This window comes from Haliotis rufescens, unplaced genomic scaffold (genome assembly GCF_023055435.1).
Source record: "Haliotis rufescens isolate VD_foot unplaced genomic scaffold, xgHalRufe1.0.p SCAF_13, whole genome shotgun sequence".
Lineage (NCBI taxonomy): Eukaryota > Metazoa > Mollusca > Gastropoda > Lepetellida > Haliotidae > Haliotis > Haliotis rufescens.
In genome coordinates, this window is record NW_025963813.1 from 8,107,042 (window position 1) to 8,127,870 (window position 20,829).

Below are 20,829 nucleotides of genomic sequence, written 5' to 3' on the forward strand. Positions count from 1 at the left end.
AACTTCCATGTCAACTTGAGTATTTTAACAACCCCACCTCTTTTACGGGAATGGTAAACGTCAGAGACATGCATCACTTCGGGCTTTCCTCCCACAATAAGCTGACACGCCGTGATATAACTGGAATACTGTTAAAAGCGGCGTTAAACCCAACTCACTCACTCACTCACTCACTTTTACGGGAAAAGGCTGAATGTGGTACATTTCAATGCGTTCGGTCGAATTCATTCCCCTACGGGCTATTTATAGCATTCACGTACAAAACGGGAAAAGCAAGGTCACGTGTGCCAACACGTGTTCCTTGACATCCTTTTACACTTGCAAGAACGAGATTGGCACAGTTGTGTGGTGGCTGATATTTATCAATATATCTTAGTGAGGACTTTTTTTGGACCTTAAATCACCGGCCCAAAATGTAAGTAAAAGTTTGAAATAGATTTGCAATAGCCTGATTGTTTGGACGTTGTCAGGTAACATTACGTTCTAGGGCTGGGACGAGTCCAAATTTACTACCCGGGTACCCCCTATTACCCGACCCTACCCGGGTACCCACTGTAGGTCTCAGGAGATGTCTCAAAATGTCTGATTGGGAACATTTTTAGCATAGCTCGGCATAACGTATTTAGATACATTTTTTAAACAATCTGGTCATTCATACAATGAAGCTGAATTAAGTTATATTTTTATTCAACCATATGAAAAATCAGAAGGAATGGATGCTTTGTCAGAAAGAAATGCGAACATAAGTGACTTGTAGTGTAACCATGGAGTTCTTGATGCCCCTGTGCTTCTAATTTCAATTTCCGACCTCTGATTCGCACAGACCCATCATATGGTACAAGTTAAAATTGGGAACAGATAGAAAGGAAAGTTTTAACTGACACTTGGGGCGGTCGGGTAGCCTTGTGGTTAAAGCGTTCGCTCGTCACGCCGAAGACCCGGGTTCGATTCCCGACATGGGTACAATGTGTGAAGCCCATTTCTGGTGTCCCCCGCCGTGATATTGCTTGAATATTGCTAAAAGCGGCGTAAAACCATACGCACTCACTCACTTAAACTGACACTCACTATTTAAAACAGTTGATGGTCACAAAGAACACACTTGTGATGGTGTTTGATAGGATGTAGATCAAGAAGTACCATCTCTCAACTGCCTCCGATACAGTTTGCTATCCAACCTCATCAACGGAACCATCATCCTTTTCCATGACGTTTCCTTTACGACTAAGCATCCATCTTGAGAAGGCGGCCATCTTGTTTCCAACAGGGTGGGTGTTTCGGCTGTAGATCCTGAGAACATGAATTGTCAGGATGACTTGAAGGACGCTTATTCCCATCAGGATTCCCAGGAAGTGGGACAGATTTGAGACACGGTCGGAATTCTTGGGAAGACTGTCTCCGAGGAACGAGAGAAACACTGTGAGTGAGTGAGTGACTTGGGTTTAACGCCGCTTTTAACAGTATTCCAGTTAAATCACGGCGTGTCAGCTTAATGTGGGAGGAATGCCCGAAGTGATGTAGGTCTCAGACGTTTACCACTTTGGTGAAACCCACGAGCAGGGGTATGGTGCTGACAAACCTAGAAACATAATCGGGACGAACCGGGATTCGAACCCACAACCATAGGTTTCTTGTGTGGCCAAGGGACGCAACTCTGCACAGCCAATCGCGGCGCCTTAGACGACTGGGCCACCCGTGCCCCCAGAAACATAGTGAAGGACAGAAGCATGGTGATGGAAACGGACAGCTGCTCCCCAGCGGCCACTGGAATCAGGAACACCAACGGGTTGAGAAAGGACAGGACGACGATTGGCAGGATCGACTCAGGATACAGAATGTCTGCTTGCGAACAAGATGTATCTCCATGGTAACGACACTGACACTTTTTCCTTCAACCAACTCATCATCTGTGATGATGTTTGAACTTTCCAACAGCCAATCCCCATTCGGCTGATATGTCCTACCATCGCAGCTCGCTGACTTGCTTGATGCATGTCATTGTATCACAACTGCATGGATCGATGCTCATGATGTTAATCAGTGGATTGTCTGGTCCAGACTCGATTATTTACAGACCGCCGTCATATAGCTGGAATATTGCTGAGTGCGGCGTTAAACAACAAACAAAGCTGAGTCCCATTGCAGGATCTCATATGTCAAGGATATGTCAAGGACTATATTCAAGATAAGGATCTGATCAGGCTCTTCAACTTTGAAAACACTCAGCAGATTAATGACAATATCCACTTCAACAGTAGTACTGGAATTCACTACTGGGCGCAGTATTGGGTTATAGCTCTTGTTGTTTAGCAACAGACTTGTCAGATTGAAGTGTTCATCATACGTAGCTTTCAACATCTGTGGGTCTCTTTGATAATTTGTTCCAAACAACAAAGGCATTACAGACAAAATTAAGAACGAGTTCCTCGTTTTAGTAAATTTGAAATGAAAGATATCATCCTTTTTAATGCACTCCGAGGATAACACGATATCTCAAACATTTCTGTACCAGGTCCCATGTTACAGTATTCAGTGGCTTGTCCAATGAACGTGACTTATGTCGGATAAGCCTTTCTATTCAGTTAAATCAATGACAAACCGAAACCAGTGCTGGGACATTGATTATTACAGTAAACTACGTTTATAACGAACACGCTTGTAACGAACTGACCGATATAACGAACTTATTTTTAGTCCCTGACATTTGTTGTATATATGCTTTTAACGAACTACGGTTATAACGGATTAAAATTAGTGGTCCCTTTGAGTTCGTTATAACCGTAGTTTACTGTACCCTCAACACATTGTCATTCTCCATTTTTCTGATTCTGTTAATCCCTAGAAGCTTTCTAGAAGTCATGCTTTGTATTTTTCAATGTCTAAAAACCAATACAGATGGATGGGAATAGGTCTTAACAGAAGATGGTTTCCCACCGTGCAGATGTAACAATGACGGGTAATTGTGTTATCATCAGATTTAGACCCGCGAAGATCCGGGGTAGAATAGGTCATCAGCAACCCATGCTTGACGTAAAAGGCGACTATGCTTGTCGTAAGAGGCGACTAACGGGATCTGGTGGTCAGGCTCGCTGACTTGGTTAATGCATGTCATCGTATCCCAATTGCGTGGATCGATGCTCATGATGTCCATCACTGGATTGTCTGGTCCAGACTCGATTATTTACAGACCGCCGTCATTTAGCTGGAATATTGCTGAGTGCGGCGTTAAACAACAAACAAACAAACAAACAAAACAAACTATGGATGACAACTTCTTTATTGTATAGTATAATGCGACGTTTCGGTATAGATCCTTATACAGTTGTCAGGCAAGTCAGGTACGACAGCAAAGAACAAGCTGTTATATTTCTAGAATAGCTCACAATATTCTTGTACGAATAATTTAGACCACAAACAATAATACAGAGGCGGTTAAAATTATCATTATGAGGTTACTGATGCAGTTAGCAAATCACATGGTGTTCGTGTTTGAGGGCTACTGTCCCTGTGAATTGTGTCACACAGTGACTGACGTCCGTGCATGGCTAGTCGCTGTTCTGGTCCCGCTTATCTGGTTGTCTCTACTCAGATCGTGTTGGCATTGGTTTGTCTTTGGAATGATTTACGGGGTAACATCACCTGTCGTTTAGAAACAGTTTGTCCGTGGTTAGAGTTGCTTCCCTTGTCTTCTTGCTTCCTTAAATGGAACGTAAACATTTCTGTCGATGCACCATTTCTGGTGGGCATTGTTCACTGCTTCCAAACCGTGTATCTCTGAAGCGGTCGGGTAGCCTAGTGGTTAAAGCGTTCGCTCGTCACGTCTAAGGCCCGGGTTCGATTCCCGAAACGGGTACAATGTGTAAAGCCTATTTCTGTTGTCCCCCGCCGTGATTTTGCTGGAATATTGCTAAAAAGGGTGTAAAATCATCCTCACTGAAGCCCTGGTGCTAGTCAGGACTCGTCAGCGTGCGTCCAGGGTGGCGAACCTGGCGACAGTCGTACGAGGTCTTGTGGAGAGTCGTGGGCCGGTCCTGTGTACAATCGGTGTAACACTTGAGCTCCTTCACAAATTTCATAATCAGATCTCAAGTGTCTTCTCTTGGCATTTCTGGTATTCCTTGGAAAATTAAATTGTCTTATTCAGTGAAGGCTGCTGGGGCTGAGAAGGGGATGAGGGTAGGCTGCTGGGGCTGAGAAGGGGATGCGTGTAGGCTGCTAGGGCTGAGAAGGGGATGCGTGTAGGCTGCTAGGGCTGAGAAGGGGATGCGTGTAGGCTGCTGGGGCTGAGAAGAGGATGCGTGTAGGCTGCTGGGGCTGAGAAGGGGATGCGTGTAGGCTGCTGGGGCTGAGAAGGGGATGCGTGTAGGCTGCTAGGGCTGCTAGGGAGATTTACGAGTTGTGACATGTGCTCCAGGAGCGAGAGACGAGCTCTCTGTAACACAAGTAAGTAAATGACTCTGGCCTAAGCAGCATCACCACGAAGTAAGAAAGGTCGCATTGTACTGGAGCCACAATGTATGTGATGTGAGTCGTGTCATTTATCTCTCGCTATATACTCTTTCAAACACACTAAAAGTCAATACACATTTGTCTCGGTAAACATTGCAAGTGAAAATCATATAGTGAAAATCATAAAAAAATTCTGGCGATTTTTAGAACCACATGACACTATTGCTACTGCCCATTGTAACACTAATGTTGAGTCAAAAGCCAACGAGGAACCTGAAGCAGCTGTCGGGAACCATTATCGCAATTTCATTCTGCAGTATGCTCGTGATCTAAAGCTTAAACTTTGGGACTCCCAAGTAGGCATCAATAAAATAGTTTTAACAATATTGTATTTCCATGAATAATATGGATTGGTCAACAGACATAATTTCTATTTGAAGACACCCCCAGTACACATGGGATTGATACAATGTTCAAAATAACACACTATAGACAGTTATAATAGCATACACTTGTTAGATAGTAACAGCCCGACTTAGGCAAAAACATAATTTACACAACGTAATCGTGTTGTATAACCATGTAACACTTGTGAATTTCTAAAGCGATTGGTTTGGGTAAAATAATCATGAACAGATTCAATATCTTTAAACTTAATGCAACTGGCAAATCTGAGTTATCGAACAATATAGTTATTATACGGTATTTCATATTGAAAAAAAAAAGTTGGCTGAAATTTGAAAACTGCAAAAGATAATTAAAACTGTCTTCGTAGTAAAATTCACAGCTTCGTGTTCAGATGTAAAAATAAAACGATTAAATTTGTGTTTATTTTGGCAACCAATTCGAAGTTCACACTGAGAATCTGATTAACTCTAGTTCCATGTTTGGAAGATGTGGTCGACATTCCTTTATGATAAGCGTTTTTTATGAAATAAACACAAATAGTCTTTCCATCGAAGAGTGCCATCCAACATATTCGCGATGCAGATGCTATATGATTTTTTTGGTTCGTTTCTGTGCGACAAAGTGGAATTTGGATTATGTCGGAGGACCTTGTACCCAACGTGGAACTGGGGGACACGGAAGTACATCTGAAAGCTAATCCGGCGTTCTTTTATAAAACATTTTTTTAAAGACACATTTTATGAGTTTGAGATGCTCAGAGATGAAGAACCTGTTTCATTATAGATTTTGGAATGAGACACTCCTCTGACAGATCCACATATGGTTCTTAATGCATCTAAAGGAAGTTTTTCTAACAGTATTTCTTTGTTCTTAGTACAATTATTCCAGATGTAATCACCATAATCAAATATTGGTAACATGAATGAGTTATATAAAGTTTGGAGGCTATTCCTTTGAAGACGGTATTTCAAGCTTCTTAAACAGTTGATCATTAGACTAACTTTTGAAATAATACAATCGATATGCACCTGCCACTGACAATCACGCTGCAGAGTAACAGCTACAATAACATTTATGAGGTAATTTAAACCAGGAATGAAGACATAGACACAGTCCATATATGGATCCATTCTACTAAAGTCTGACCGCCTCCGTGGTCTAGTGGTAGAGCGTCCGCCCGGAGAGCGGAAGGTCCGGGATTCGTTCCCCGGCCGCGTCATACCAAAGCGTTAAAAGATGGTACTTGTTGTTAACCTGTCTTGCGCTCGGCATTAAGGGGCTAAAACAAGGACTGGTCGGCTCGGAGTCAGTATACTGTGTCTGAGTGGGGTATTCATGTTAAACTGCGGCATGGTATCTCAGTGAGCTTGCACTATAAATCGGCATCAGTCTGGACTAGTACAAGCAGTCACACAAACACACACACTACATGTACATGCACGTCGCTATATAAGTGCAATAATCTTGGACGCGACGTTAAACCCCATTTCACCTCACCTTTGCTAAAGACTGATATTCCGGGGTTATGGTGATTAATGTTAAAAAATAACAATTGTATGACCATTCTTGCTTCGATATTTGCTGGCACAAACCAAAATTTTCCACATCAACATCAATCACTGGAAAAATGCAATGCTAACTTAAAATTACCAAATATCATTTCCCTGTCATTTGAAATAATATTTAGAAATTCCTTCTTATCATGATCATGAGAGGTACACAGTCATAAACCACTGAAGTTTAGTGCAACATTTAGTTTTCTAAATTATCAAATTCATTGTAAATAATTTTCATCATAATGGTGAGTTTTTACTGCAATATATGTAATAAATATTTTGGTAAAAGGATGTAGTCACGAATTTTGTGAGATACATTATCACTATCAGGAAAATTTATGCATTTGTCTGTCGTCTTTTAGGCTATCCATCATGGATCATGGTAATAAATATTTCCTAGAACATAAGAGGCGCAGGTGAATAATTAGATGTAAAAATGATTAATCAATTACCACAATTAAAATATGCAGATTCCACTTTTATTTCTTTTTTGTAAGAATAAGTAAGAGGAAGTTTGGTGGGGGACTGTTTTTTCTAACATATCACTAATTAAAACAGTATATTGGAAATGTTACTATTTCCTGTGCAGGTGGCCATCATGTGGTATAATGTTACTATCTACTGTGCAGGTGGCCATCATTTGGTATAATGTTACTATCTACTGTGCAGGTGGGCATCATATGGTATAATGTTACTATCTACTGTGCAGGTGGCCATCATGTGGTATAATGTTACTATCTACTGTTCAGGTGGCCATCATTTGGTATAATGTTACTATCTACTGTGCAGGTGGCCATCATATGGTATAATGTTACTATCTACTGTGCAGGTGACCATCATGTGGTATAATGTAACTATCTACTGTTCAGGTGGCCATCATTTGGTATAATGTTACTATCTACTGTGCAGGTGGCCATCATGTGGTATAATGTTACTATCTACTGTGCAGATGGCCATCATGTGGTATAATGTTACTATCTATACTTTGCAGGTGGCCATCATGTGGTATAATGTTACTATCTACAGTGCAGGTGGCCATCTTGTGGTATAATGTTACTATCTACTGTGCAGGTGACCATCATGTGATATAATGTTACTATCTACTGTGCAGGTGGCCATCATGTGGTATAATGTTACTATCTACTGAGCAGGTGGCCATCTTGTGGTATAATGTTACTATCTACAGTGCAGGTGGCCATCATGTGGTATAATGTTACTATCTACTGTGCAGGTGGCCATCATGTGGTATAATGTTACTATCTCCTGTGCAGGTGACCATCATGTGATATAATGTTACTATCTACTGTGCAGGTGGCCATCATGTGGTATAATGTTACTATCTACTGTGCAGGTGGCCATCATGTGGTATAATGTTACTATCTATACTTTGCAGGTGGCCATCTTGTGGTATAATGTTACTATCTACTGTGCAGGTGGCCATCATGTGGTATAATGTTACTATCTACTGTGCAGGTGGCCATCATGTGGTATAATGTTACTATCTACTGTGCAGGTGGCCATCATGTGGTATAATGTTACTATCTACAGTGCAGGTGGCCATCTTGTGGTATAATGTTACTATCTTCTGTGCAGGTGGCCATCTTGTGGTATAATGTTACTATCTACTGTGCAGGTGGCCATCATGTGGTATAATGTTACTATCTTCTGTGCAGGTGGCCATCATGTGGTATATTGTTGCCATCTACTGTGCAGGTGGCCATCATGTGGTATAATGTTACCATCTACTGTGCAGGTGGCCATCTTGTGGTATAATGTTGCCATCTACTGTGCAGGTGGCCATCATGTGGTATAATGTTACTATCTATACTTTGCAGGTGGCCATCATGTGGTATAATGTTACTATCTACTGTGCAGGTGGCCATCATGTGGTATAATGTTACTATCTATACTTTGCAGGTGGCCATCATGTGGTATAATGTTACTATCTACTGTGCAGGTGGCCATCATGTGGTATAATGTTACTATCTACTGTGCAGATGGCCATCATGTGGTATAATGTTACTATCTATACTTTGCAGGTGGCCATCATGTGGTATAATGTTACTATCTACAGTGCAGGTGGCCATCTTGTGGTATAATGTTACTATCTACTGTGCAGGTGACCATCATGTGATATAATGTTACTATCTACTGTGCAGGTGGCCATCATGTGGTATAATGTTACTATCTACTGTGCAGGTGGCCATCTTGTGGTATAATGTTACTATCTACAGTGCAGGTGGCCATCATGTGGTATAATGTTACTATCTACTGTGCAGGTGGCCATCATGTGGTATAATGTTACTATCTACTGTGCAGGTGACCATCATGTGATATAATGTTACTATCTACTGTGCAGGTGGCCATCATGTGGTATAATGTTACTATCTACTGTGCAGGTGGCCATCATGTGGTATAATGTTACTATCTACTGTGCAGATGGCCATCATGTGGTATAATGTTACTATCTATACTTTGCAGGTGGCCATCATGTGGTATAATGTTACTATCTACTGTGCAGGTGGCCATCATGTGGTATAATGTTACTATCTACTGTGCAGGTGGCCATCATGTGGTATAATGTTACTATCTACTGTGCAGGTGGCCATCTTGTGGTATAATGTTACTATCTACTGTGCAGGTGGCCATCATGTTGTATAATTTTACTATCTACTGTGCAGGTGGCCATCATTTGGTATAATGTTACTATCTATTGTGCAGGTGGCCATCATGTGGTATAATGTTACTATCTACTGTGCAGGTGGCCATCATGTGGTATAATGTTACTATCTACTGTGCAGGTGGCCATCATGTGGTATAATGTTACTATCTATACTTTGCAGGTGGCCATCATGTGGTATAATGTTACTATCTACTGTGCAGGTGGCCATCATGTGGTATAATGTTACTATCTACTGTGCAGGTGACCATCATGTGGTATAATGTTACTATCTACTGTGCAGATGGCCATCATGTGGTATAATGTTACTATCTACAGTGCATGTGGCCATCATGTGGTATAATGCTACTGTCTTCTGTGCAGATGGCCGTCATGTGGTATAATGTTACTATCTACTGTGCAGGTGGCCATCATGTGGTATAATGTTACTATCTACTGTGCAGGTGGCCATCATGTGGTATAATGTTACTATCTACTGTGCAGGTGACCATCATGTGGTATAATTTTACTATCTACTGTGCAGGTGGCCATCATGTGGTATAATGTTACTATCTACAGTGCATGTGGCCATCTTGTGGTATAATGCTACTATCTACAGTGCATGTGGCCATCATGTGGTATAATGCTACTGTCTTCTGTGCAGATGGCCATCATGTGGTATAATGTTACTATCTACTGTGCAGGTGGCCATCATGTGGTATAATGTTACCATCTACTGTGCAGGTGGCCATCATGTGGTATAATGTTACTATCTACTGTGCAGGTGGCCATCATTTGGTATAATGTTACTATCTACTGTGCAGGTGGCCATCATGTTGTATAATTTTACTATCTACTGTGCAGGTGACCATCATTTGGTATAATGTTACTATCTACTGTGCAGGTGGCCATCATGTTGTATAATTTTACTATCTACTGTGCAGGTGGCCATCATTTGGTATAATGTTACTATCTACTGTGCAGGTGGCCATCATGTGGTATAATGTTGCCATCTACTGTGCAGGTGGCCATCATGTGGTATAATGTTACTATCTACTGTGCAGGTGGCCATTGGTTAAGTTGAATGTGTCTTAGAGAACTGGGTAAGCCATCTTATTTCTATCGTCCCTAGGTGTTCAAGACAACAGGGTTCGACTGTAAGTGTATACATGTACTAGTATTGCAGGATTTGATTTTTTTGCAGCATGTTGTTTACATTGGAAGAAGGGGCGGCCGGGTAGCCTAGTGGTTAAAGCGTTAACTCGTCATGCCAAAGACCAGAGTTTGATTCCCGACATAGATACAATGTGTGAAGCCCATTTCTTGTGTCCCCCGCTGTGATATTGCCGGAATATTGCTAAAAGCGGCGTACAGTAAGCTGACACACCGTGATATAACTGGAATATTGTTCAAAGCGGTGTTAAGCCCAACTCACTCACTCACTCACTCACTGTTGGACAAGCCAAGTGATTGTGGGTTCAAATCCCGGTTCACCTTGATTGTTTCTTAGTTTGTCAGCACCTTACCTGTGCTTGTGGGTTTAATTGAAGTGGTAAACATCCAAGACCATATAACTTTCAAAGTGGCGTGAAACCAAACTCACTCACAAACTATTATATCGTTGATGGTTGATGATCACTTCATTGACATCAGGGGGCGGTCGGGTAGCCTAGTGGTTAAAGCGTTCGCTCGTCACGCCGAAGACCCGGGTTCGATTCCCGACATGGGTACAATGTGTGAAGCCCATTTCTGGTGTCCCCCGCCGTGATATTGCTGGAATATTGCTAAAAGCGGCGTAAAATCAAACTCACTCACTCATTGACATCAACCATTTGTTGTCATTGGTGGGTAATCACATTGAGAATTAATTGGTTTAGAGCAGCATAAAACCAAGTACACTCACTATTTCATTGTTGATGGTTGTGAGGAAAACAGTTAGGCCAGACCAAAGTATCATGAGTGAGGTGCACTAAAGACATGGGGTTCGGAACCACTGAGGAATTCAACTCTGTTCAGCAAATTTCAAATTGGGCCATTGTCCCCAGAAAATCTGGCTTGTCCTATTGGCTGAGGACTCTGGGAGCTCCTATTTTGTCAATGGCTTCGGCTCAACCTTTGTAAATAGTTGACAGAATGATTGTCCTTCATGGATGATTACATTGACAATTGGTTTATTATCAGTTGACGTTGGTTGTTCTTAATGGATAACGGTAATCGCTTTGATAGTAACAATTGATTGTTTTTGATGGGTAATTAAAGCTCCTAAGATAAGAATCTTGTGTGAATGGGTTGTCAGTTAAAATATTTTAGAATCTATAAAAAGAGCACAAAAACATTTCTCAAAAATTTCAATCCAAGGTGGTATTTTACTGCAGCTTCAATTTACAATAATTATAGCACTTTCTAGGAGGAAGAAGTTTCATATTTGGCCTACAAAACACGTATTGGTTATATATGTAACTATGATAATTAATTTCTTCTTCACAATATTTTTGGTTTCTTTTTGTGAATCGAAATGACCACAATTGTAAGTACTTCACATATATTTCCACTGTCGAAATCTGCATATGTAGAAGCCATAAATCAAACAGTTACTGGCCCATTTGATTGTTGTCTGCTGTACAAGTCATGTTGTTTAGTTTGACACTAATTGTTAGTTAAGTTATTTAAGCTCACATCTTCACGGCAGGACGGACGTATTACATTGATCTTCAGACAGTGAACGTGACACAGAAACTGGTAAGACCTGTCTCTTATCCTTACATTGTCATTATCTACATCTCTGTCATCAGGGATAGTCTTCAGTTGCTCAGTGATGCAGCTTGGCATTGGATCACCATCAAACTAAACAATTGGTAGGTTCCATCTACTTACTTCCGGCCACGTCCTTCTGGTGCATATTGAACAGGAGTTGGTGTTTACACAGAGTTTGTTTGATCATTTCCACCAATGTTCTCTCTGATGGTGGAAACACATGGGTCATACCCTCGAATCTTGTCCGGTTGAGCACAATTTGTTGTACTTCTGTTTAAAAATACTAAATCAAATGTCATTTATGTCTGATATCTCCGGTCTGGAATATAAGCTGCACACAATCTTCTCAATTCAAGAAACGTTTTCTGATGGTATCTGGGACAACCCCAGACACTTAAACGTAGATGAGAAGGCTTCCGATGACCGGACCATTTGCAAGGTTGACACTTTCCCTTTCTGATGAATGCAGCTGTGTAGTCGCACCCTGTGAAAGTGTGTACAGACGGTAGTACTTGACACATCTTTGCCAACTACAAAAGCTGCTGCAGTATTGTCGATGTAGCGCTTTGTGTTGATGAGGCTGTTTCCTGTATCCATCAGGGGGCACGGGTGGCCCAGTCGTCTAAGGCGCCGCGATTCGCTGTGCAGAATTGCGTCCCTTGGGCACGCCAGAAACCTATGGTTGTGGGTTCGAATCCCGGTTCTCCCCGATTATGTTTCTAGGTTTGTCAGCACCGTACCCGTGCTCGTGGGTTTCACAGAAGCGGTAAATGTTTGAGACCTGCATCACTTCGGGCTTTCCTCCCACATTAAGCTGACACGCCGTGATATAACTGGAATAGTGTTAAAAGCGGCGTTAAATGATGGCCAAGTTGTCCTGAGGTGCTGCAATTCACTGTTCAGGGTTCGAATCCCGGTTCGCCCCGATTTAGCACCATACTGTGTTCGTGGGTTTCACCAAAGTGGTAAATGTCTGAGACCTGCATCACTTTGGGTTTTCCTCCCACATCAAGCTGACACGCTGTGATTTAACTGGAATACTGTTCAAAGCTGCGTTAAACCCAACTCGCTCACTAAATCTGTCTGTTAACAGGCAAGCAATCCTGTAGCTGGGTGAAGTTGTCTAATGGTTGAAACTCAGTCAAGACATTCATCCATCTTGATGTCTGACTTGTAGTCCGGTCTATCCTTGACCCCAAGTGGCAACTGTTGTCTGTGGCAACTTGCCCCTGACTTGTAGTCGGGGTCTATCCTTGACCCCCAGTAGCCACAGTTGTCCATGGTGACTTGCCCTTGACTTGTGCCCCGGTACACAAATGTTGTCCATGGTGTCTTGCCCATGCATCCATCTTGATGTCTGACTTGTAGTCCGGTCTATCCTTGTCCCCCAGTAGCCAGAGTTGTCCATGGTGACTTGCCCTTGACTTGTGCCCCGGTACACAAATGTTGTCCATGGTGTCTTGCCCATGCATCCATCTTGATGTCTGACTTGTAGTCTGATCTGTCATAGTCCCATGGTAGCTGCTGTTGTCCATGGTGACTTGCCCCTGACATTCAGTCTGTTGGACACTGGTGAACCATGGCTTGGGTAGATACCGCTCCTCCTGTACCGTCTTGTACCATTCTGTTACCTTGTTGATCAAGTGTAAGCCCATGGTCTTGTTACCGACGGTTCTCTGGGTTGTTTTTTTTGTTTGTTTAGCGCTGCACTCAGCCATTTTCTAGCTATATAGCGGAGGTCGGTAAATAATCTTTTCTTGACCAGATAATCCAGTGATTGACATTATGAGCATCGATGACATGCATCAACCAAGTCAGAGAGCCTGACCACCCGATCCCGTCAGTAGCCTCTTGCAACAAGCATGGGTTTCTGAAGACCAAGTCTAACCCAGAATCTTCACGGGACGGTTCTCTGGTGACGGTTGTGACACCGGACACTTCCTCATAGAACCCGTGTTATGGTAGCCAACAGTAGCCACTGTATGTGCATGATCCAGCCGGTACCAGGACGGTAAACATTGTCCATGGTCAGACGTCATGCCTCTCTAAGTTGGCTTTGATGGTCAAAAGGACAAACACAAGCTTTGTATCACACACCAACTCCTGTTCAATATGCACCAGAAGGACATGGCCGGAAGTTAGGTTCCATCTACTATCAATTGTTTAGTTTGATACTGAGCAACTGACGGCCAACCCCGATGATTCAGATGTAGATATTGCTGATGTGAGCATCACTGACAGTTCGGACAGTGAAAGTGACAGACATGCATGAAGAAGATCAATGTGGTATGTTTGTTGTGCCTTGATGTGAGCTGGACATACATGTCACTTAGCATCTGGAGAAACTAAAGATAGTGAATAACTTAAATAACAATTTGTGTCACGACTTTTACAGGAGACAACAATCAAATGGGCCAGTAACTGTTTGATTTATGGCTTCTAGATATGCAGATTTCGACAGTGGAAATGTATTTGAAGTACTTTCAATCATGTGGTCATTTCGATTCACAAGAAGAAACTCAAAATATTATGAAGAAGAAATTATCAAAATTACATATATAACCAATACTTGTTTTGTAGGCTAAATAAGATATGAAACTTATAAATCCTTGTAAATTGAAGCTGCAGTAAAATACCACCTTGGATTGAAAATTTTGAGAAATGTTTTCAGTGCCTTTTTTTAAAAAAGGTTCTGGCAGTTGCAAATAAATTCTCTTCCATATAATAGCTTTCTTATTTTTCCAGTGAGTGAATTGATTGCTAGCTTGTAAATTGCTTTTGCGGTCTTTCACCAGCTTTATCACAGCATGGAACCTGTTTCAGCAGTACATCTTGCCTCGATTCACTTGCAAAACAGGACGTGTCAAACCAGCAAGCTTCTCTGGTTTATTTCCCATATTTACAATTTCACAAGCAACACTGTACAAGATGTGATTAAGCACTACCAGTTTTGTTCAACGTCGCACTCAGCTACATGATGGCGGTCTGTCAGTCATTGACATCATGAGTATCGATCCACGCATTTGGGATACAATGACATGCATCAACCAAGTCAGCTAGCCTGACCACCCGATCCGTTAGTCGCCTCGTATGACAAGCAGTCACCTTTTACGGCAAGCATGGGTTGCTGAAGACCTATTCTACCCCGGTTTAATTTTTCCAGTCCCCACCAGTGCCCTATTACGCCACAGAGTCAACTATATTACTGGTAGATACCCCTTAATCAAATTGGGCAATAACTTATTAATGTTTGTTTGTTTGTTTGTTGTTTAACGCCACACTCAGCAATATTCCAGCTACATGACCGCGGTCTGTAAATAATCGAGTCTGGACCAGACAATCCAGTGATTGACATCATGAGAATCGATCCACGCAATTGGGATACGATGACATGCACCGACCACCTGATCCCGTTAGTCGCCTCTTACGGCAAGCATGGGTTGGCTGAAGACATATTCTACCCCGGATCTTCACTGCCAACTTACAAATGAGTAAGTTTAACAGTGATTGAGTGAATGTTTAATGCAAAAGTCGGCAATAACACAGTGCAGTAAACATTGTCAACTCCGTAACAGGCAAACCAGTGATCAGTGGTCTTGACAGAACTTTCCAGGCCTTTCCAAGGTTTCTGGTAGGCCTGGGGGCAACTCTACCGCCTGTAAGGACAAAAGATGCCTGTCAGATGTTTGCCACTATAATGAAACCCATCAACACAATGAGCGCGTTTGGTTTAAGCTGCTTTAAACTATTCAAGAGGTTTAGTGACGACTCCGCAGACACCTTCTGGTGCCGCTCCGTGCAGACGTACTTGGACACTCCATGTGTACCTTTCGAGTGGGCAGACATTTTGGCCTGAAAAAACAAATATTGGTGTTGCATTATGAATCCAATAAAAGTTTGTGTCTCCATTCATATCAGACAAAGCAAACAGTAATCAGCTTGCACATTTGATGTTTAATTCTGATACTTGGGCCTCCCAAAGGAGTTCAAGACAACCTGGAATTTGACACATCCTGTTGGACAGGAATTCGCAGGGACCAGAAGGTTCAACACAACAAGGTTCGACTGAAGTTATTTTTCATGTGTATCAGAGATGATCTAAAACACTCTTTCTTCTATGTTGTTTGCATGGAAACTAGTGTTTGTGTGCATTGGTTATAAAACATAATCCATGTCTTAAAAGTTTCATCATAACGAACTATCAAAGCAATTATCAATAAATATCAAAGGTTCGCCAGAGTGAGTGAGTATGGTTTTACGCAGCTTTTAGCAATATTCCAGCAATATCATGGCGGGGGACACCAGAAATGGGCATCACACATTGTACCCATGTAGGGATTCGAACCCAGGTTTTCGTTGTGACGAGCGAACGCTTTAACCACTAGGCTACCCGACAACCTGGTTCGCTACAGCCTGCATACTGCCAACTGCATGCACTGTAGCCTCGGTTATCCAGAGTATTCTACCTCAATTCTATCATGACCATGGCTTTGTTTTGGAAGTGACATCACCAGCAATCTCTTATCACTAAGCATAAAGTTTCTCTCGCTAAATAATAAGCTTGAAATCATCAACCAAAGAAAATGAAATTAAAGTAGAAATGAAGCTATGGTGGCGGACGGGTCCTGGAAACACAGAACGAAGATATACAGTACACTGGCTTATTGAGGATGTATGCACTGGAGACAAAGAGAAATCTCATTAAAATCAGATCTTACTTCTCGTTATTGCTAAACAAAGATCTGATGACATCCCATTACGGGTCACGTCAGAACAATCTTAATAAAATCAGATCTAAGTTCTCTCTTCGCTAAACAAAGATCTGAGGACATCCCATTACCGGTTACGTCAGAACGACCTTTCCCGAACTTTGACCAACCACAAACGAAAAACAAGAAGTCGATATCAGCCAATGAGAAAGCAGCTTTCTCGAGCTTTAAGGAACTCGTTTCAACCTGGCAACTTCTATTTTAGACTACTTGAAAAATACCTTGACACAGTTCTCCATTAAAATTTTGAAAACTGAACAAACGACTCGTTCGGAATACCCCGTTTTACCGTTTTCGAGGTTGCATGATTAGAAAACACATTCCTACTGTCACTTTCATGATCTGGTAAGCGACGCTTTGATTGGTGGATGAAAGGTCGTTCTTTGTTTAGCGGAAGCGAGAACTTACATCTGATTTTAATGAGATTGAGAGAAACCGGTTACTGTCACATCACCTTGAGATAGTTATTTCAATGATCTGACTTTGACCAACTTCAGAATACTCAGTACAGTCAGCCTTAGAAATTCGTTCTTTTCACTAGTCCTCCGAGTTTGTATTAGTCCTTGAACCAGACAAAACTGTTTACAATGTTTTTATTTTCTCTCCGTTTTATTCAGTTCCAATTAGTAACATTTGTTACAGTATTTGAAGCATCGAGAACTGGTTCAGAATTTTTGCTCTCAAATGCTGCTAGTCTATGAGGACTACCATCATTGCATTTTTACTTGTCCTCCGCACATTGTTTTAGATTCAGGTGGCGCACTGACACGAATTTCGAAGGCTGACAAGATGATAAGAGCCACATGTGGACTGTCACCTTCAGCTTGAGATCCCCCTCACTCCCCTGCCGCCCAGGGTGGGTGATTCCGCCTTCCTCCAGGGTGGGTGTGGCTTGGGAGTGTGCAGCATCCAGACAGGGATGGGGCTGACAGTACAGCAGTCTCCCCTGCAGAAACACAGCATCAGTCAACAGGCACACTGCATCATCTTTTCTTACTAAAATTATAAACCTTCAGTGACCTCTTCCTATTGAGCTGTCACTGTATTTATATCTCATAAAATCACAAACTTGTGCAAGACCTGGGCCACAAAGGCACTGATAAATCACACTGCCCTTAAGAATCTTTTTTCAAGAACATAAAAGTTTCCAAAGGTTCAAAGAAAGTGTTGAAACATGAAATGGTTGATAATATTTCAGTTTTCTTCCAGTGAAGAAGCAAGATAAAACACTTCCCCTCAGGATTTCACAAGATGTACAGTTGCCTGTGGGGCCTAGGATATATTAACATATCATTCAATAACGTAAAACCAACCATTAAAGCCGTACTAACACACACTGACATAATTGTGAACGTTTTAAATATCTTAATTTGCGGTCAAATACCAGCTTCTGGGGTGAGGTGAAATTGGGTTTAACGTCGCGTCCAAGATTATTGCACTTATATAGCGACGTGCATGTACGTGTGTGTGTGTGTGTGTGTGTGTGGCTGCTAGGTACTAGTACCAGCTTCTGAGTAGGTCCAAATAAATCATTGTTATGTTCTCTCGATAAATAATAAGCTTGAAATCATCAACCAAAGAAAATGAAATTAAAGTAGAAATGAAGCTATGGTGGCGGACGGGTCCTGGAAACACAGAACGAAGATATACAGTACACTGGCTTATTGAGGATGTATGCCCTGGAGACAAAGAGAAACCCAATATCATTAAAATCAGATCTTACTTCTCGTTATTGCTAAACAAAGACCTGAGGACATCCCATTACCGGTTACGTCAGAACGACCTTTCCCGAACTTTGACCAACCACAAACGAAAAACAAGAAGTCGATGTCAGCCAATGAGAAAGCAGCTTTCTCGAGCTTTAAGGAACTCGTTTCAACCTGGCGACTTCCATTTCAGACTACTTGAAAAATACCTTGACATCATCCTTCAGGACGTATCTTGATGATCTGGGGGGGGAGGTCTCTGGAGGTCATGTAGCCACGCATTACTGCAAATACAGGTCAACATGTCACAACATTTTCTTTGCAGCTACAAACTTTCAATCTTTGAGTACCCTGTTTTTACCACGGCTCTCAACATTATTCCAGTTATACCATGGCGTGTCAGTTAAATGTGGGAGGAAAGCCTGAAGCGTTTACCGCTTTGGGGAAACAATCGGTGCGAACCGGGATTCGAACCTACCCTCATTGGTTAAGGGTGTACCCAAGGGACGCAATCCTGCACAGCAACTTGCGGTGCCTCAGACGACTGGGCCATCGGTGCCATTGTTCAATCCCCTCACTTAAACCCCAGTGTAGTTCCTTCGTTCTGTCATGCAAAGGCAGAAGCAACCTTGATGCAATTGCTAATAAAACCAGACAAAGGACACGGCAGGTCCAGGGCCCACTTGCACAAAGCGATCTTAGTGCAACGATTATTGTACGCCTATGTTAAAATGTGGGAGTTACGATCATCTTAGCCTAAAGATCTAGATCACATTGTGCAAGTGAGCCCAGGGGCCCGTTCCACTAAGCGATCTTAGCGCTACGATTGTCGTAAGTCTGTGTTAAAGAATAGCAGAGTGGAACAAGTGAAATACCACATACGCCATCTACAGTGGGGTTTCTTGTTCCACCGGCGATAGACATGGTATATAGATTAGCACAGATTTTAAACATTTCTGTGAAACTAAGGTACTGCAAATTGAAAGACATCAAGATTTACCTCAATACGTTTTTCTTATATTTTCATGTATTTCGCCGAATGCCACTTGAAGTATGTTGTTTAACGCCGCACCCAGCAATATTCCAGCTACATGACGGCGACCTGTAAATTATCGAGTATGGACCAGACAATCTAGTGATCGATATTGTGAGCACCGATCCAGTCCATGAGTGTCCAACCAAGTCACTTACAACCAGGAATCCCCACGGAGAACCAAGTGAGTGAGTGAGTTTGGTTTTACGCCGCTTTTAGCAATATTCCAGCAATATCACGGTGGGGGACACCAGACATGGGCTTCACACATTGTACCCATGTCGGGAATCGAACCCGGGTCTTCGGCGTGACGAGCGAACGCTTTAACCACTAAACTACCCGACCGCCCCACGGAGAACCAAGAACCAATGCTATACTGAACAGAGCGGCATAAGTATAGGTACATCCATAGGCGTTGAGAAGTTCATGTGCTGTAGGCCGGATGTTCTGACATCTTCTGCCTGGGGAAGCGGAATGTCATCGCTGTATATAGTCTCCGGTGTCTTGCGTGGGATGCGTTCACAGATATATCAGTGTTAAGGTAAATAACTAAGCAACAGTGTCTTGTTTTGGACCACGTATCATTACAAACCCAACGTTCTTCCACCCTTCCACAAAACAAGCTGACCTAAAAGTGCACGTAGACAAATAGTTGCACTTATCAAAAACAGGTTGCACTGGTGCATGTTTTATATAGCTAAATCGAGCCCCGGTACGAAATTAATTCTAATCTCCCAAACAAGCCATACACCGTCCATAAAAGATATGAGAGAAACTGACGGGAAGACCAGTTCTGGACAGTCACACAACATCAACGTCCGCTCGACAAACAGCGTCTACAACAGGACACAGCCTTGTAATAAGTATGGACACAGCAAACGGATGACATGCTCCATGACAGTTTGCAAGCGTCTGCCAACATCTGCAATTAACATTGTTATGATTATGATTGTTATTATGGGCATGTGAAAAGTGAATGTGTCCTTGCCCTTGGTACAGAAAACTTTCACACTTCCAGTTTTCTTCATGTGTTGTACATGCCATTTTCAGCAATATTCAAGTTTATACAATGGGGGTCTGTAAATAATCGAGTCTGGACCAGACAGTCCAGTGATTGCCATGAGCATCGATCGACGCAACTGGGATACGATGACATGCATCGCTCAAGACAGCGTTTGCCGCCTCTAAGGACAAGCATGGGTTGCTGAAGACCAATTCTTCGCGAGTCCATACAAATTGTACTTAGGCTTTAGATCTCCCAGTATTTGTGATTCAAGATAGCTTGCTTGATGTTCTGAGGAATGTTAATTACTATAAGCCATGGTAGGTAGCCTAAAACGATTATGAAGGTGTGAGTGAGTATGGTTTTACGCCGCCTTTAGCAATATTCTAGCAATATCACGGCGGGGGACACCAGAAATGGGCTTCACACATTGTACCCATGTCGGGAATCGAAACTGGGTCTTCAGCGTGACGAGCGAACGCTTTAACCACG

General features: G+C 42.3%; 1 long non-coding RNA gene across 1 annotated transcript; it reads right to left on the reverse strand.

Annotated features, from left to right (window-relative positions):
* Positions 1 to 15,363: 15,363 nt before the first annotated feature.
* On the reverse strand, positions 15,364 to 17,570 carry LOC125378787. Its single transcript, XR_007220497.1, has 3 exons — positions 17,413 to 17,570; positions 15,654 to 15,678; positions 15,364 to 15,606 (listed from the first exon to the last, which is right to left on the reverse strand). It is a non-coding gene; the product is annotated as an uncharacterized LOC125378787 (long non-coding RNA).
* Positions 17,571 to 20,829: the final 3,259 nt, after the last annotated feature.